Here is a 14,912-nt window from a genome sequence, read left to right as displayed (position 1 = left end):
GAATATGAACATAAACCAGAATTATCTTGTTCTTTGTCCCAAATCACAAAGTTTACCGAATCTCGGGAAAATGGAAAACGACAGAGTAAAACCTTTCCAAACAGCCACTTGATAAATATGCCGTCTTCTGTCGGGAAGCAAAGAGCAACCTTTCCTTTAAGTCCTTCATTTGGTTCTGTATCTCATAACGAGGCCCACCTGCCTCAACACGCTGACTGACGGCACAGCTGTGCTCTGTCAGACAAGGTCTGCTCCCGGGAGCGGCAGACCTGGATGAAGTTCAGAGCCCCAGTCAATGCGATCCCGTCGCTGGTCTCTGAGGAATGGTAACCGGCTTTCCCAACGAATGTGAAGTCTGGGCATCCTCTCTCTAGTCTACACACAGGCAAAGCTGTTCAGGAACAAAGGCAATAAACCCTTGATGTCTCAAAGTATAAATTATTCATTTTTGACATTCCCCATACCCAACCCTGAGAAAATGAGGTTTCCATAAAAATTGCACCATTTTAATATCCTTTTGGGGTCAGACAGTGAGGATTTGAACCCTGCCTCTATCGTTTATTAGCTGTTTGACCTTGGCTATCTTTGTCTTCATTTCCTTACCTGTCAGACAGAGCTGTTATGAGAACTGAATGAGTTATAAAACATAAAGAATGTATAAAAGTGTGGGTACGGAGTGCTCAACGAATGTGCGCAGGATATGCAAGGTTTCTGTACCTATCAACTTAAGAGAATTCCAAACCAACCGATCTTCTTCCTGAGCAGGCAACGGAAGAAGACCCAGGGTCCTTAGAAAATTAGCCTCTGGTTAAAATCTAAGTAACTTGCCTCATTTTTTGAACTATTGGTATAAATCACCTTTTCACACCTGTTCTCTAGGGTCTGGGGTCTCCATTCTTTTCCTGATGAGGAGCTATTTATGATATAATGACATCCCCCAATTCTTCAGAAAGCTGATCTGTGTGGGGTGCTTAGAGCTCCAAGTGATGAGAGGTCTGGAGGCAGGAGACAGCCAATTGCTATGAGCTGATAGAATCTGGTGCACTGACTCAATATTTGAACTAAAGCACCTTTCTGTTTTCAGCTATCACCACGATCTTCCAATCAGAGATTTTTTTAGAGCTGGGAGGGGCCTTTGATTATTGTCAAATCCTATACCTTCATCTTATATGTATATTAAGAAACTGAGACACACAGATGCTAGGTCATTTGCTCAATATTTCTGAACAAATTAGTGGTAGCGAAATAAGCCCATCCCTCCTGGTTCAGTTCCCTCATTCATACTTTCACCCAACAAATACTTACTTCTTAGATTCTTATGATGTGCAAAATATGGAGAGTAAGGAAGTAAATAAAGCATCATCTTGGCCGCCAAGACTCATAGCTTAGGGGAGAATCCTACCAAGTAAATGGACCACGATCCTACAGGATGCTAAATATGAAGTGCTGTAATGTTGGCTGGAAAGATTCTGAGGGGCACATTATCCTCTACTGATAGCATTTCTTCGTCACTAGGGAGGACCTACCCTATGTCAACGCTGTCCTAGGCTCTAGGGACACAAGTGTGAAGAGGCACAACCGCTGCCCTCCACAGGGCATCAATCTTATCACAAACACAGTCAAAGTAGCACATTCCATGTTCTAGGAGGGCTGCAGACAGCACAGCTAAGGGAGTTTAGAAGACGCAGAACTCACCAAGGGATGGGACCACTGGGGGAGATGACCGTGACGTTGGACGTTGAAAGAAACAAGAACGAGAACCAGGCGTGCTGTGCTCAGAATTCATTCCATGAAAGCAGAAGGGTGACACTCCCTGTGTCAAACCTGATTCCTTCCCCAAATAGGATGGCTGTTCTCATGACAGGCTTCTTCAGAACTGACAAGGATGTACTTAGAATGTCCCTTCCTCTGCCACACGTCTTGCTTTCTCCCGGAAGGGTTCCTTTTATATTCAAATGCATTTTAAAGATTATTCACCTATTCCCTACTCAGTATCCACTCTGGCTGTCCTTCAGCAAGTCCTCTTCCTAATCTAGCCCCTTGAGAAATATTTCAAAATACACTGTATTTTTCCTATTAAACTCTGACATTTTCCAAACATAACTCAACATGTGACTTTTAAGTAAAAACAGTTTTCCAAACGAAATTGTCTCAATATTACTATTAAATATTTTCCAGCCATACGTGCATGAATGTGTGTGTGAATTTTAAAATAAGTATTAAAATCTACAGAGTAAGCGAATAGTAAGAAAATATTAATATCAAAATGCCTAGACGCTATTATCTAAACTTGGATAAACAGGGATTTTTTTCCAAATTAAATATGAAATCATCAGCCCAAGATGATTAGGAGAAAAATGATGTAATAAAATCAACGTTTAAATAGCTATGGCATGTTGCATTCCCTAAGAATCTTCAAATGTTTGCTTAAGAATGGCCAAGCAATTGAAATAAAAAATAAAGTGCCAAAACAACTCTTTGAAATCATATTTCTAAAAATTTATGAATTTCCCCAATTCTCTACAATACTTAGGGAAAAAGTTACCTCCCCAGGAAGGAAACTTCACTTAAAAAAAAAAAAACACTCCAGTATTTCCCCTGCTAAGAAATAAGCCAGATGGTTCTAACACATGGAATTTTACTTGGGAGAAATTCAGAAATACAGGGAAACTTTAGTAACTCTTTGGTACTAACTACCATTGTGTGATTCCTAGACGTTTTCTTCTTGATGAAAGATAAGGCAGTGATCAATGTCTACTAAAACACCTGGAACCCATATGCTAGTGGTTACACAGAATCAGGACGATGTGCTAGAAAGGACCTGAACTGGGATCAAGTCACCTGTACCTGCCGCTTCCCAAGCAGAAGAGAAGGGATTCCACAGACATGTTTTCTAAGTGCTTCACTTTAAGTGTACTGTTTGATGTTTCTGACAAATGTTTGTACCTGCAAAACCATCATCCCTAACAGGACAAGGAGTATTTCCACAACCACAGAAACTTCTCTCATGCCCCACGGCAGTCAATTCCCTCCCCCATTTCTGCCCCAGGCAGCCACTGACTTTGTTTCTATAGTTTTGCCTTTTCTGGAACTTCATGTAAAGGGAACCACGTAGTATGTTTGGTTCCTCTTGTTTGGCTTCTTCTGCTGTTTTCTGTGCATTAGTTTTCCTTTTTGTTGCAGAGTATATTCCAAAAAGTGCTATGGTTTGCTTTGACGGTTATAGCAGAAGGTGAAATCATCCATAATTACTTAACATCCTTTAGCTATCTTGCTGACCATTAGATAGAAGGCTGCTTTAAAGTCTATATTTAATTTACTTGTTTATTGATTGATTGATTTACCTTTTGATTTAAATTCCTGGAAAGTGTGCCTGACAAATCTTTGCTGTTGACGGAACACCAGGAAAATAGACTGTTCCAGGCACTTTGACACAGGGGACTCTAAAGAAAGGTAACTTGTTGGCATCCCAACACCTTCAGTCCAAACTCCCCTCGTGTGCTTTCCTCAGTGGAAGGAAGTAGGTATTCCTTACCAAAGAAACAGACGTTGGCCAACTTTGAAAACTGAATCCTGGCCTCATCAATTACTACTTAGCTGTGTGACAACAGACAAGCTACCTATGTCTCTGGGCCTCAGTTTTCTCATTTGTAAATATGGGTAATAACTGACTTCTTAGGATTGTCATAAATATTAAAAGAATAAAAGCATTACATACATGCTGGGCAAACAAGAGCTTAACATAGTTACTATGACAACCATTGTTGTTACTGAATAATTTTAAGGAGATAAATTAATAAGAATGATACTGTTTTAAAATGCCAACCAGTAGCAGTAAGTACACACAAGTTGATTATTAACCAAAAATCTATCGACCAAGTTTTTCTTCCAGAAAACAATAAACTAGTTCTTGTATAAGCAATGACTTTGAAGTACTGGGAACCGACTCCCAGGCCTGAAGTAACGTGTAAGTACATTTACTCACTTGCTAACTGGTTGTCTGAATTGTGTCTCCCCAGAAGTTATGCTGAAGTCCTAACTCCCAGTACTCACTCCTGTGAATGTGACCTTTTTGGAAGTAGGGTCTTTGCAGATACAATCAAGTTACAGTTAAGCATACTGGATTAGGGTGGGCCCTAAATAGAACAACTGGGTCTGTACAGGAGAAGGGAGAGGGACAGTCGGACACAGAGGCACAGACCCACAGGGAAGGAGGCCTCGGGATGAGGGACGCAGACACTGGAGCGCTGCAGCTGAAAGCAAGGAGCGCCGAACGCCCCAGAAGCTAGGAAGAGGCAAGGAAGGCTTGGCCGCTCGTCCTTCACGGACAGCCTGGCCCTGCTAGCACCTCGATTTTGGACTTTAAGCCTCCAGAACTGCAAGAGGATGCATTTCTGTCATTTTCAGTGCAGAGCTTTCGGCACCTTGTTATGGCAGCTTTGGGGAAACTAACACAATAACTCACAGAAAAGGGGGCCCATTTTTTCTTCATTTCATCACGAAACAAAGCTTTAAAAATATCTTTAGTTGGATTTTGTTTAAACTATAGTTTGTAGGCAGGAACTTCACACTCCATTTTCCTTTTTAAAGTTTTTGGAGGGGAATGATACTTATAAACTATGGAAAGACAACTACAGGAAGAGGTGTTTTAAACATGGGGATATGTTTAAGTAATGTTACTGATCTTTAAGGAGTGTGAGTTACATTCTAATACTGGGGAAGTTCTTTATAATGTTTTCCAGGAGACGAGGTTTTTGAACTCTGTGCAGGAAACCATTACATGGGAGAAAATACTGCCTTATGGGTCTCTCTGGCTGGGACCTTTAAGTGTTGTGTATGAGAAAACATTGAAACTGGGGGAAGGGAAAGATATTTTAACAAAGTGATCTTGTATTATGTGCCAAAGTGCCAAATTCTGAGAAGTGTTAATAAGCATCTTTCAAGTTTATTCTTATTCAATTTTCTGTTCATATTTCCAGAGTTGGCTTTACTTCCATTAAAAAAAAATCTTTGGAGATAAAAATCAAAATTTAAGCCCAAAGCCTTTCAATCAAAAGCAGACAATGCTTTCTAACACATCACAGTTCTAGTTAAGATAGGTGACACCTGACCACTTCCCTAAATTATGAACACACAACTGAAGTCGTTTAGTAGAAGGAACATCCAGAATTTGGGCAGCAGGCAGTGCAGAGGAGAAAGCTCTGAAGTTACATAGGGTCCAGATAGTTAAAGGACATTGGTCAATTCAGTTACATTTACTTTACCTTTTGGTTTTATCACTTCTATAATGTGGCAATTCCTACCTCTGTTGGTTCTTGAAAGGGTTATTTGAGCTAATATATACAAAGTGGAGAGAATAATTTTTTGCATTCATAGTTCAGTAAATACCTTTCCTCCTTCTCCACTGAATCTTTAACACACATTTGAGATCACTTCTCTACCTTCACATGCAGGAGCTGGCCAGCACCATGTCCATGGATCCAAGTTATGGTGCAATGGCTAGGAAATTCCAGCATCTGCCTTAGCAGCACGAAACCCGTCAGATTTCCTTTGGAAGCAGAGGCTTTCTATCACTCCAGGCAGCGCCCGGAATTGTCTGTTCAGGTGTAATCACATTCTGTCCCAGCACTTGAAGGAGATTCCTGCTCGCCTTGCAATTTTAGTGTGGTGCAAGGAAAGAATTATTGAATCAGGAGCCATGAGAAATAGGCTGGGGTAAATCTTTCTAATCTGTTTGGTCCCTAATTCCATCAACAGTAGATTCAATGGGTAGCAACAGACTGATCATCAAGATCATTTTGGAGGCATGTTAGTTAGCTCAGGTATGTTTTGGAGCAGGCAGCCATTTGTTTGAATCTCAGTGCTACTACTTAAGGGCTGTTCAATCTTTGTCAAGCCATCTAACCTCCTGGAGCCTTTGCTGCACCAAATGTAAAATAGGGAATAGTACCTAATTGAGAAGATTCTTGTAAGGACTCAAGGAGAACGAAATATTGGAAGTACCTGGCACAAAGCACATACTCAGTAAACATTAGTCCCTTTCACTGGATCAGTGGTTCTCAAACTGCAGCATGAATCAGAACCACCTGGAGGGCTTGTGACGCCACAGAAGCGGGGGGCCCTCAGAATACCCGACTCAGGAGGTCTAGAGTGGAGGCCCCACAGGTACATGTCCAACATGTGCCCAGGTGACGCTCCTGATCATGTCCTGAAAACCAGCGCTCTGGGTCAGAAGCTGGCAGACTGTGGTACTTGGGCCCAATTCAGCCCACTTTGGCTCTGCAAATAAAGGTTTGTGGGAACACACACACACACACACAAACACACACACACACACCCCTGCTCTAGACTATCACGTGGCATTCTTCCCCAGGAGGTTTAGGGCCCTGAAAATTTGTTTAAAATTTCTTTTCTGTCAGGAGGCCTAGATATCTTCCCAAATATCATAAAACATGACCTTATGAGTCTAAAGACTTAACTTACTGAATCCACAGAAATGTAACGATGTTCTTGCAAAGCAGAGTTGTTAGGAGGCCTCTTGGAATAGGACCCCAGCTTTGGATACATTATTTTACTTCTTATATGTTACATGGGTATAATTATAGTACTTACCATGTATATCGTATATAATATTATGAGGATTAAAGAGAGTTATACACTTGAAGCCCTTTGAAAAGTCCCAGGCATGCAGAAAGTCCTTAGTAAGTGTTAACTGCTAGTATCATCATTATTACTCTTATTATTAAGAGAACTTTCAGGTTAGTCTGTCCTCTGAACCGTATTTTCCTTTCCAGGTTTTCAAGCTTCTTAGTACAGGAGACCATGCAGTGTATTCACTGTGTGTTTATGACAGCAATGCAGCCACTTACTCTAGTTTAAAATATCTGATTACAAATCTTGCTATCTCTAATAATTATCAAAAGCACAGAAACGGAATTGCATTTTTACAGGGGTGATTCATTAGAATTAATGACACAATAAATAGGACGGACCTTACCCAAAACCTTGCTTTTCCAGCAGTCCTTTGTGGCGCCTTAAAGTCTTTTCTGAAGTGGGAAGGAGATCAAAGGTCCTTTAAAAATCGAAAAATCCAGTGTATCATTCTAAGGAATCTCTGCGGTCAAGCTTAAATTTCTACCCTAAGTTGTCTGCTCTGAGTCTAAGTCTCCAGAAAAGCTCTCTTTGGGTTCTGTCACAGGGCTGTTTTGCTCACAGAACACTGCCTTCTAATAATACTTGAACCTGAAGCACGGAGCACACAGTGAAATACACAGGCTCACTTGGCGGCGAGAAGGCAGTGTCCGCCCCGCTCCCCTCCTCATCTTGTCCAGACTGTTGTCTGCTCTCACCCAGTGTTCCATGCCACTTTTCTTTTACCTCCCGACAGCACAACCGTCTTAGCATCGAGGAGATCTAGAGTCAGTTCCTAGTTTTTCCTCCTAGAAGTTGTGAGCCTGCAGCTCTATTTCCTCTTTTTTAAAATGGGACACCTGAGGAATGTGGGTATTGTAAACATTAAAGATGCGAGCGTATGACGAGCGCTCTGCAGAACTCCTGACGCGTGTAGGTAAGTGCTGTGCACATGTGACGGCTTTGGCTTCCACCTCCGTCATGATCACCATTTTTTGAACTATGTAATGAGACCCTGTAAAGTAAAGCATCTTCATCTTTTAAAAATGGTTTCCTGAATAGTAAGGATCTGGGTCCTTTAAGCTGAACTGTAGCCCTCACTCGGGGCGGGGGGTGGGGTTGCGACAGCCATCATTGAAGAATTAAAAGCAGCTGGGGTTAGGCACAGATGATCCTTTAAAGTGGCGGTTCAGGGAGAGTGTAAGAGGGCCAGAGGAATCAGTCAGGCCAGGGTAAATTACTTGCTGCATGGGAGCAATGAATGGCTGTGAGAGAAGCTGTCTGGTGTTAAGAAGGCAATTAACACTTGGGTTAAAGATAGTAGCAAAGTTCAAGTTGAAAGTGTTGGGGTTGAAAGCAATGAAAATGGCCTGAGACAGTTATAGGTGCCTACTGTTAAATTAGGAAGGGACCATGCAAGATTTTTTTTTTTAAAAAAGAAATGTCCTCTACTCATGGTATTATATAAATAAAAGAATGTAACATGTAGTATTAAAGAATTTATTTTGGTTAAAAAAGTGTGTGGGGGGGAGTGGAGAGCTTATTCCCACATCTGTACAGCACTTCACTCTAAAAGTAACTCAAACTATCTTACCAGTATTTCCCCAATTCCATTATTTCCTGATGATGGCCTAGGAATTACTGGAGAAATCCCCATCGACCTGTCCACCTTCACAGTGGATCCAAAGTTGAAGAAGAAAACCACGATGGGCACGCTTCTCTTGAGTCAGAACCAAACTCGGACTCTTTAGCTTTCCAGACAAGGCTCTACAGCTCAACCATCGCTTCCCTTGATTTTTCTGCTCTCAACCAGATACAACTTTTTTTCCATTCCCCAAGCAGTGACCTTCCATTTCTTGGTTCCTGGTTACAGAAATTGGCTTCATCTGGCCATCTCAAACACTGTAAGCCCTTCTCTTGACACACCTAGAGGTAATCAGGAACTACCTTGAGTTTCAGTATTCCTATTTATCATGGTAGATGATTAAGAGGTGACCTGCAAAAGTCTCAAACTGGTACAAAGATGTATCATTTTTCACATGCCAATTTGGTCTCAGTAACACCTCACTAGCACATGATGGAAACTTCATAAACACTTGTTGATTAAAAAAAAGAAAATGATTAAAATGTAAAGTGACCCATTTTTCTCCTAAACAGAAAGGTTTTAAAATCTGAGGACAGAAATGCTTTGAATTAAATATTAACTTTATAGCAGATTTTTCAAGTGGTTTTATAGATAGTATCTTTGAAAGTTTCCTATAACTTTCAAATAAACAACCAGAATCTCTGAAAAGTGCTGGAGAGCTGAATTAGGGATAAAAGTTTCAAATATTCTTTGCCTGCTACTTATATACATTCATCTGGTCTGGAGTATAAATTCCCACCCTCATTGTAATTAATGAAGAATTCAGACTTCAAAAGGCAAGGAAAATTTGACTAGGTTGGTGTAACCAAGGTTGGTTTGACCAAGATTTTTTATAAACCTAGTTAGTCCTAATTTATTCCAGAATCTTTCTTCCTGAAAAGGGTTTATTGTTCAATCATTTGTGGACAATAATGAATGAGCCTAATTAAAAGTTAAGTTAGCTTACTTACTGCATAGCTGTCTTAGAAACATTTATGAAACATGAACAGCAAACAGGTCAGAATTTAGGTAACATCCTCAGGAACAGAACTGTGGTGCCAAGGGGCAGGGGATGTGGGAGTCACGACACCGACGGATGAAGGAGGCGGCACCGAGACGCTACTGAGCAGGACTGCAGAGCAGCACCTCCTCTCCCACCGCTGACGCCTGCCTTGCATGGCTATTAATTTATAAGTCATTCAGCCTTTCAAGATTAAATCATGCTTAACTTCTCAAAAGAACTGGCTCAGTGGCAGAGAAGAATTTATCAAGAGGGTCAGACAATTACACAATGATCTTAGGACAATGTGTAAAAAGCATCTTGATGATTACAATGATGTCTTTGTTTTATGGCAGAGCATCTTAATTGTACTTGGCCTCCTCCATGCTGGCGTTGGAACCCACAAACAGCTGTTTTACATCAGTGCTCATTTGGTACATTCCACACAGTCCATCCGTTGTGAAGTGCAATCAATCAATTCTCCAATTTTTCAACAACCACAGAACCTGATAAGATACACTTTCTGAAGACAAAATGGTTTCAGCTCTGTAGCCAGCGTAATTTACACTAGCCATGCACCTTCTTCTTCCCCACTAGTATGTTTTTGTGTTGCCTTTCGCACCCATGACTAATAACACCCGATGCCTAATTTCAGGCTGTGGGCTGTGCTCATCTCAACTTGGCTGGTTCTCCCAAATCCTGTTTCCTTGAGTGAACATCACAGGTAGCATCTTTTACAAATAGCACGTTGGTCATACAGATTTAGTGTTGTTTAGAGGATGGGAGGACAGAATTTGTGTCCAGTGGCGCAAGTCTACTCCCTTTTCTCCCAACCACTCTGGGACCCTCATTAATCAAAATTTTATGTTTTCATCATTGAACAGGCTGAAAAACATAGTCCATCATGCATATATGTGAGTAGATATCCTGAAGGGAAAAGCTGACTGTATAAATCTGTGATATCAATATTCTCATAATGCATTTTGCATCTCAGCAATATGTAAAATGCATCCCAATGCAGAAAGGTAAAACATTGTGAGAAAGTCTTTCTGGTTTTCTACAAAAAAAAAAAAACTATTGCAGTTGATGTATGGTTTAGCTTGTAAAATGCCCAAAAAATTTTCACCAAATACCATTTAAATTACAGTGAGTCAAAGTCCCTCTAATACAAGCTAAACTCAAGAAAAAAAACAATAAAATATCTTAGGTAATAATTTTGCCAAATACTGCTTAATTTGGCATGATGTAGACAATTTCATCCTATAACAGAAATAAACAGAATTCTAAGTATATGCATGATCTATAAATTCGGCAATAGAGAGGACTGAATGAAAGTGGCAATACAAAAATCAGGATAAACTAAGACTCATGGGGAAACCACGGAGATGATACAATCTTCCAGTACTGAAGAAATCACACGCAAGCTATACATCAGGTAAACCCCAGGGTGCCTCCTCGTGTCCGACTTGTGAAGTGGAGAATTCTGACATCGATACTAGGGAACCTGAAATGACTAAACTATGGCTAATGACCCCATTTCATGGAAGAATAACGTTCATTCACCATTATTAGTGATACTTGTGAACATGGCACTTTCCTTCCATTACTTAGTTACTAGACTGTTCTAAGCCAATTCCTCGTAATAACATAGTTTGTGGTGTTCCCCCAAATCCACACCACCTGAGGATTCATTCGCCCTGTATTCTTAGAGAAATGCTGCCTCTGATCAAGGTGATCCGAGAATCTTCCTCTGACTGAAGAACTCCAGTTCCCAATAACTGGGCTCTGATACTGGCCCCTAAATGGCTCTAATTCCAATCACGTTCATGTGAACTGTCTCCATCAGGACCTATTCCTCAGAAACCAGATTTCCATCTTGACACAAGCCCGTATCTGATCATCGTGTCCTATCCCTTCACCTGCATACTTGTATGTAAGTAAGAAGAGATTTATTGTTTTAATTGCCCAATCTAAACATAATTTAATTGCTTCTCTGATTGTTAGCATGTAAAGAAAGGCTAGCGAATTTAGGTATATAGTCTGAACTTTAGGCACTTCTGAGATAGATTTCTGCAATTAAAATTAATTGCAACACTTACTGGAGTGAAGAAAAAGTATGGAAGTAAAGGTTAACATCACAAAAAGAACAGAAGAATCTAAGGGGAAAATTAGGTCTCCCACTTTTTTTTCCTATTATGTTTTTCAAGAATCTTTTAAAACTAGGAATCAAGACCTAGGGTTACAAAGGCTGTATACCATTAAGGCAACGAGCACAGTGGACTTTCCATTCTGGAAGATTAAAACTGCCAAAGCTTTGATATTATGTATGAACATGTGTGCTAAGCAATTTGAAAAGGGCCCTGAAGTCTCCAGTGATATCAATGACTAGGCTCCTTTTCCCTGAACCTAAGCACCAACTTCTGAAAAACAGATTTTTTTTTTTCTGATATCTACTACCTGGAATTTGTCATATGATTGTCCCACCTGTTTGACTAAAACCACTGATTTTAGCCTGGGTTTGAACCTTATCTTTTCCCACCTCAATCCATCACCTTAACCCATCAAACCACAAGAACTCACCTGCTTCTTCCCGGAATGACTCACTGGCCGTCCCCTGATCCCACTGGCTACCTGGGCTCCCAGTCCAGGACTCTGCTCCAAGTCTCAGATTTGCCGTTGCTGCTTGGCCCAACACTATGACTAGCTGTGCAACACTTCAGACTTCAACTGCCAAGAATCCTGCTGCAGACAGAGTGGAACATGCTGATTATCCCACCAAGTGATGGATGCCTCGATGACTTCTGTCTTTGAGGGAAGAACATAGCGTCTAGTCAGAGTGAACTGCATAAGTGGAATAGAAAGGTTGGACTAGATAATTTCCAAAATCTCTTTCAGGTCTCAATTCTGGGTTTCACATTTTATAGACAAGAAAACTGAGGCTCAGAGCAGTTGACTCTTCTACAAAAAGAGAAAATGTGAAGTGGCCTAAGGATAAAGAGGGAGGTACCATCAGAGATGCACTAGTAAATGCTGAACACCAGATCTCTGGTGTAGGGGCAGTGGGGCAGGGGTGGGAAAAAAAGTCCTGATTTATATAGCATTTCTGTGGTTTAATTCTGTGATGGTGATTTCTGTGGTGTAAGTAATCCCATGATATCTGATTTCAAACTACCAACATGAGTCAACCCGCTGCAAAATCCCTTAAATCAGCTCTTGGGAGTGTGGTACCAGGCAGCTCCAGCATACTCCCAACAAAGTCCTGGTTTTACGGAGATAAAGGAAGGACCACTTACTTGGTTCTGTTTCCCTGCATTCCTCTAAACTTCATGGGTAAAAATCACTTAACCCCAACCTGAGGGCACGATCCCATTGCAGATTCTGAGACTAATCCTGCTCCTAGACCCCGGGAGCAAAGGGCCCCTAGGCCAGTGGCTCACTGATTGAGCTTGGGCTCCTTCAGGCTTCCTCACAGCCCTGTTCCCTGCCTTGCTCTTCTGTTCTGTTGTGAGACCAGCCAGGTTTCTCAGGGCCTAGCTTGCTGGTAACTAAAATCCATCCCAAAACACACTTCTGAGTTTATTTTAGTCTAATATTTTATCCAGTTGTGCAGGTGAGGACTGAAACACAGAGGGAGGCAGCTGCAGTTGAAGTGGGGGAAGGCGGCCTTGGGGCGGTGTGAGAAATGTTCATGATGAATAAGCTCCCAGATCTACAGCCACTATAGAAATGTGCTGTTTCTAAAGACATTGAGCTCCTTTATCTTCTTTCACTTCTGATTTATAAAAGACCAAAAATGCACAAAAGCCTTTGATGCTGAGTCAAAGAAACATCAGATAGAGTTATGTACCTCCCTCTCGAACAAAAGGCATTCCACTATGATGTCATCAGATCCACTGAATTCAAAACGTAGCCTGGGAAACCCTTCATGAATAACTATGATTTTGAAACCAGAATTTAAAAAATACTGACTCTGGCACAAAAATGAATGAATAGTCATACCCAGTCAGGATCACAAATCATAGTTCACTGAGCAACTTGTCAACAATTCTGAGAAAATGAGCCCAACCATAGCGACATAAATAAATGAGAATGCAGCCAACAAATGAACTATTATTGCACAAACCTTTCAACTTATAATTATGCAGACCATGTAGTCATATGAAGAATGCTTGTGATTTGTGAAAGTAAAAAGATATAAAATCGTATACCATTAAGAGTATAAAAATATTTTTAAATGCACAAAGGAAAAAAGCCCTAGAAGGAAACATTGTAAATTGTTTATGTTGCTTCAATTAGGGTGGGAATTATTTCTTCCTTTTTTTCACTTTCTAAATTTTCTACTATGTAGTTATATATTATTCTTATACTGAAAGAATATCTAAGGAAAAAAAATCATTAAATAAGAAATTTCCAAGCATCTTGGATCCCTAACCAGTACCCTGACCACTCATGGAACACTGAGAAAGTCCTGCTCCGAATGGGATCGTCACTGCACTCTTGCAAGCCTCGTGGCAGCCCTTATCACAGCACTGAGACCAGAAATACACTTCAAATACCAAAAAGACTTGGGGCAAACTGAGGACATTTCAGGGGAGTCGCTGTCATTTTCTCAACTCCCTCCTGAAAGGCTAAGCACCCTCCCCTGTCACACTCTTTTATTACTTCTGGAGATGCCTCAGCTCGGGGACGATCTCCTGCAGACCATCCCTTTCCCTTACTATGGTCTCTGGACCTTTACTCCATTGTTAACTCACTTCCTGACATCTTTAACCTCCTGAAACCCATAGGCCTAGAGAAGGACCTGGCCTTCTGGCTTCCCTCAGTTGCTTCCAAACTGCTTATGCTCCCCACTCCAGTGAACGATGCTCCCCACTGCAGTGAATGATGCTCCCACTCCAGTGAATGATGCTCCCCACTTCAGTGAGTGATGCTCCCCACTCCAGTGAATGATGCTCCCCACTCCAGTGAGTGATGCTCCCCACTGCAGTGAGTGATGCTCCCACTCCAGTGAATGACGCTCCCCACTCCAGTGAACACTTCTCCTTGGGGCTGTTATTCCCCGGTCCCACTTCCACCCTTTCTTGGTAATGTTATTTACTGTCCCCTGGAAGCCTCCTCTTTTTCACTGAAGACTGCAGCACACGGCTCACTATCTCTGTCTTTACTCCTACCGGCAAAACATAAATCCAGATCAATACCATACCTGCATTCTCTTATACCCGAGTGGCTAAAACTGCTGAAAAACCAAACAGCTCTGCAAAGTGGCGCTGCTACAACTTTGAGATCCCCTAGCTTAGTGTTCCCTAATTCTATCTCATCCATCTTCACCAGAGATGGAAAAAAGGCCTTTGATGAACAAAGTAGTGAGTTGTGTGGAGTCCATGCCACTATCAACTGATGCTCTCTCAGCTTCAAATTCACCCTTCAAATATATACTCCCTGACTATGGCTGGAACTGCGTTAAGCACTTCTCTGTAAAGTGAGCATGATATGACGCTTTCTCGGTAGAGCGCGGGGAGGGACGTTGCAGGAGGAAGGGGCTCTCCCAAGGTTTCGGCTGCAGCGTGGTGGGTCCACAGCGTGGGGGTGAGGACATCGGGCGGTACTTGGCCCAGCCGTTCACCCCGAAGGAGAAGGTGCTGTCCCTCAGGGACACTG

At 41.5% G+C, this 14,912-nt stretch overlaps 1 protein-coding gene across 1 annotated transcript in view; it reads right to left on the bottom strand.

Annotated features, from left to right (window-relative positions):
- COL24A1 (collagen type XXIV alpha 1 chain) overlaps positions 1–14,912 on the bottom strand; it is a 397,032-nt gene that overhangs the window by 329,421 nt on the left and 52,699 nt on the right. Inside the window, exon 2 of the mRNA XM_072974057.1 lies at positions 11,835–12,059. The gene's annotated coding sequence lies outside the window, so the exon portion shown is untranslated. The remainder of the gene's footprint in view (positions 1–11,834; positions 12,060–14,912) is intronic.

The sequence above is a fragment of the Vicugna pacos genome, chromosome 13 (genome assembly GCF_048564905.1).
Source record: "Vicugna pacos chromosome 13, VicPac4, whole genome shotgun sequence".
Lineage (NCBI taxonomy): Eukaryota > Metazoa > Chordata > Mammalia > Artiodactyla > Camelidae > Vicugna > Vicugna pacos.
The sequence above is the reverse complement of the archived record's forward strand: the minus strand, read 5'-3'. Positions and strand labels throughout refer to the sequence as shown.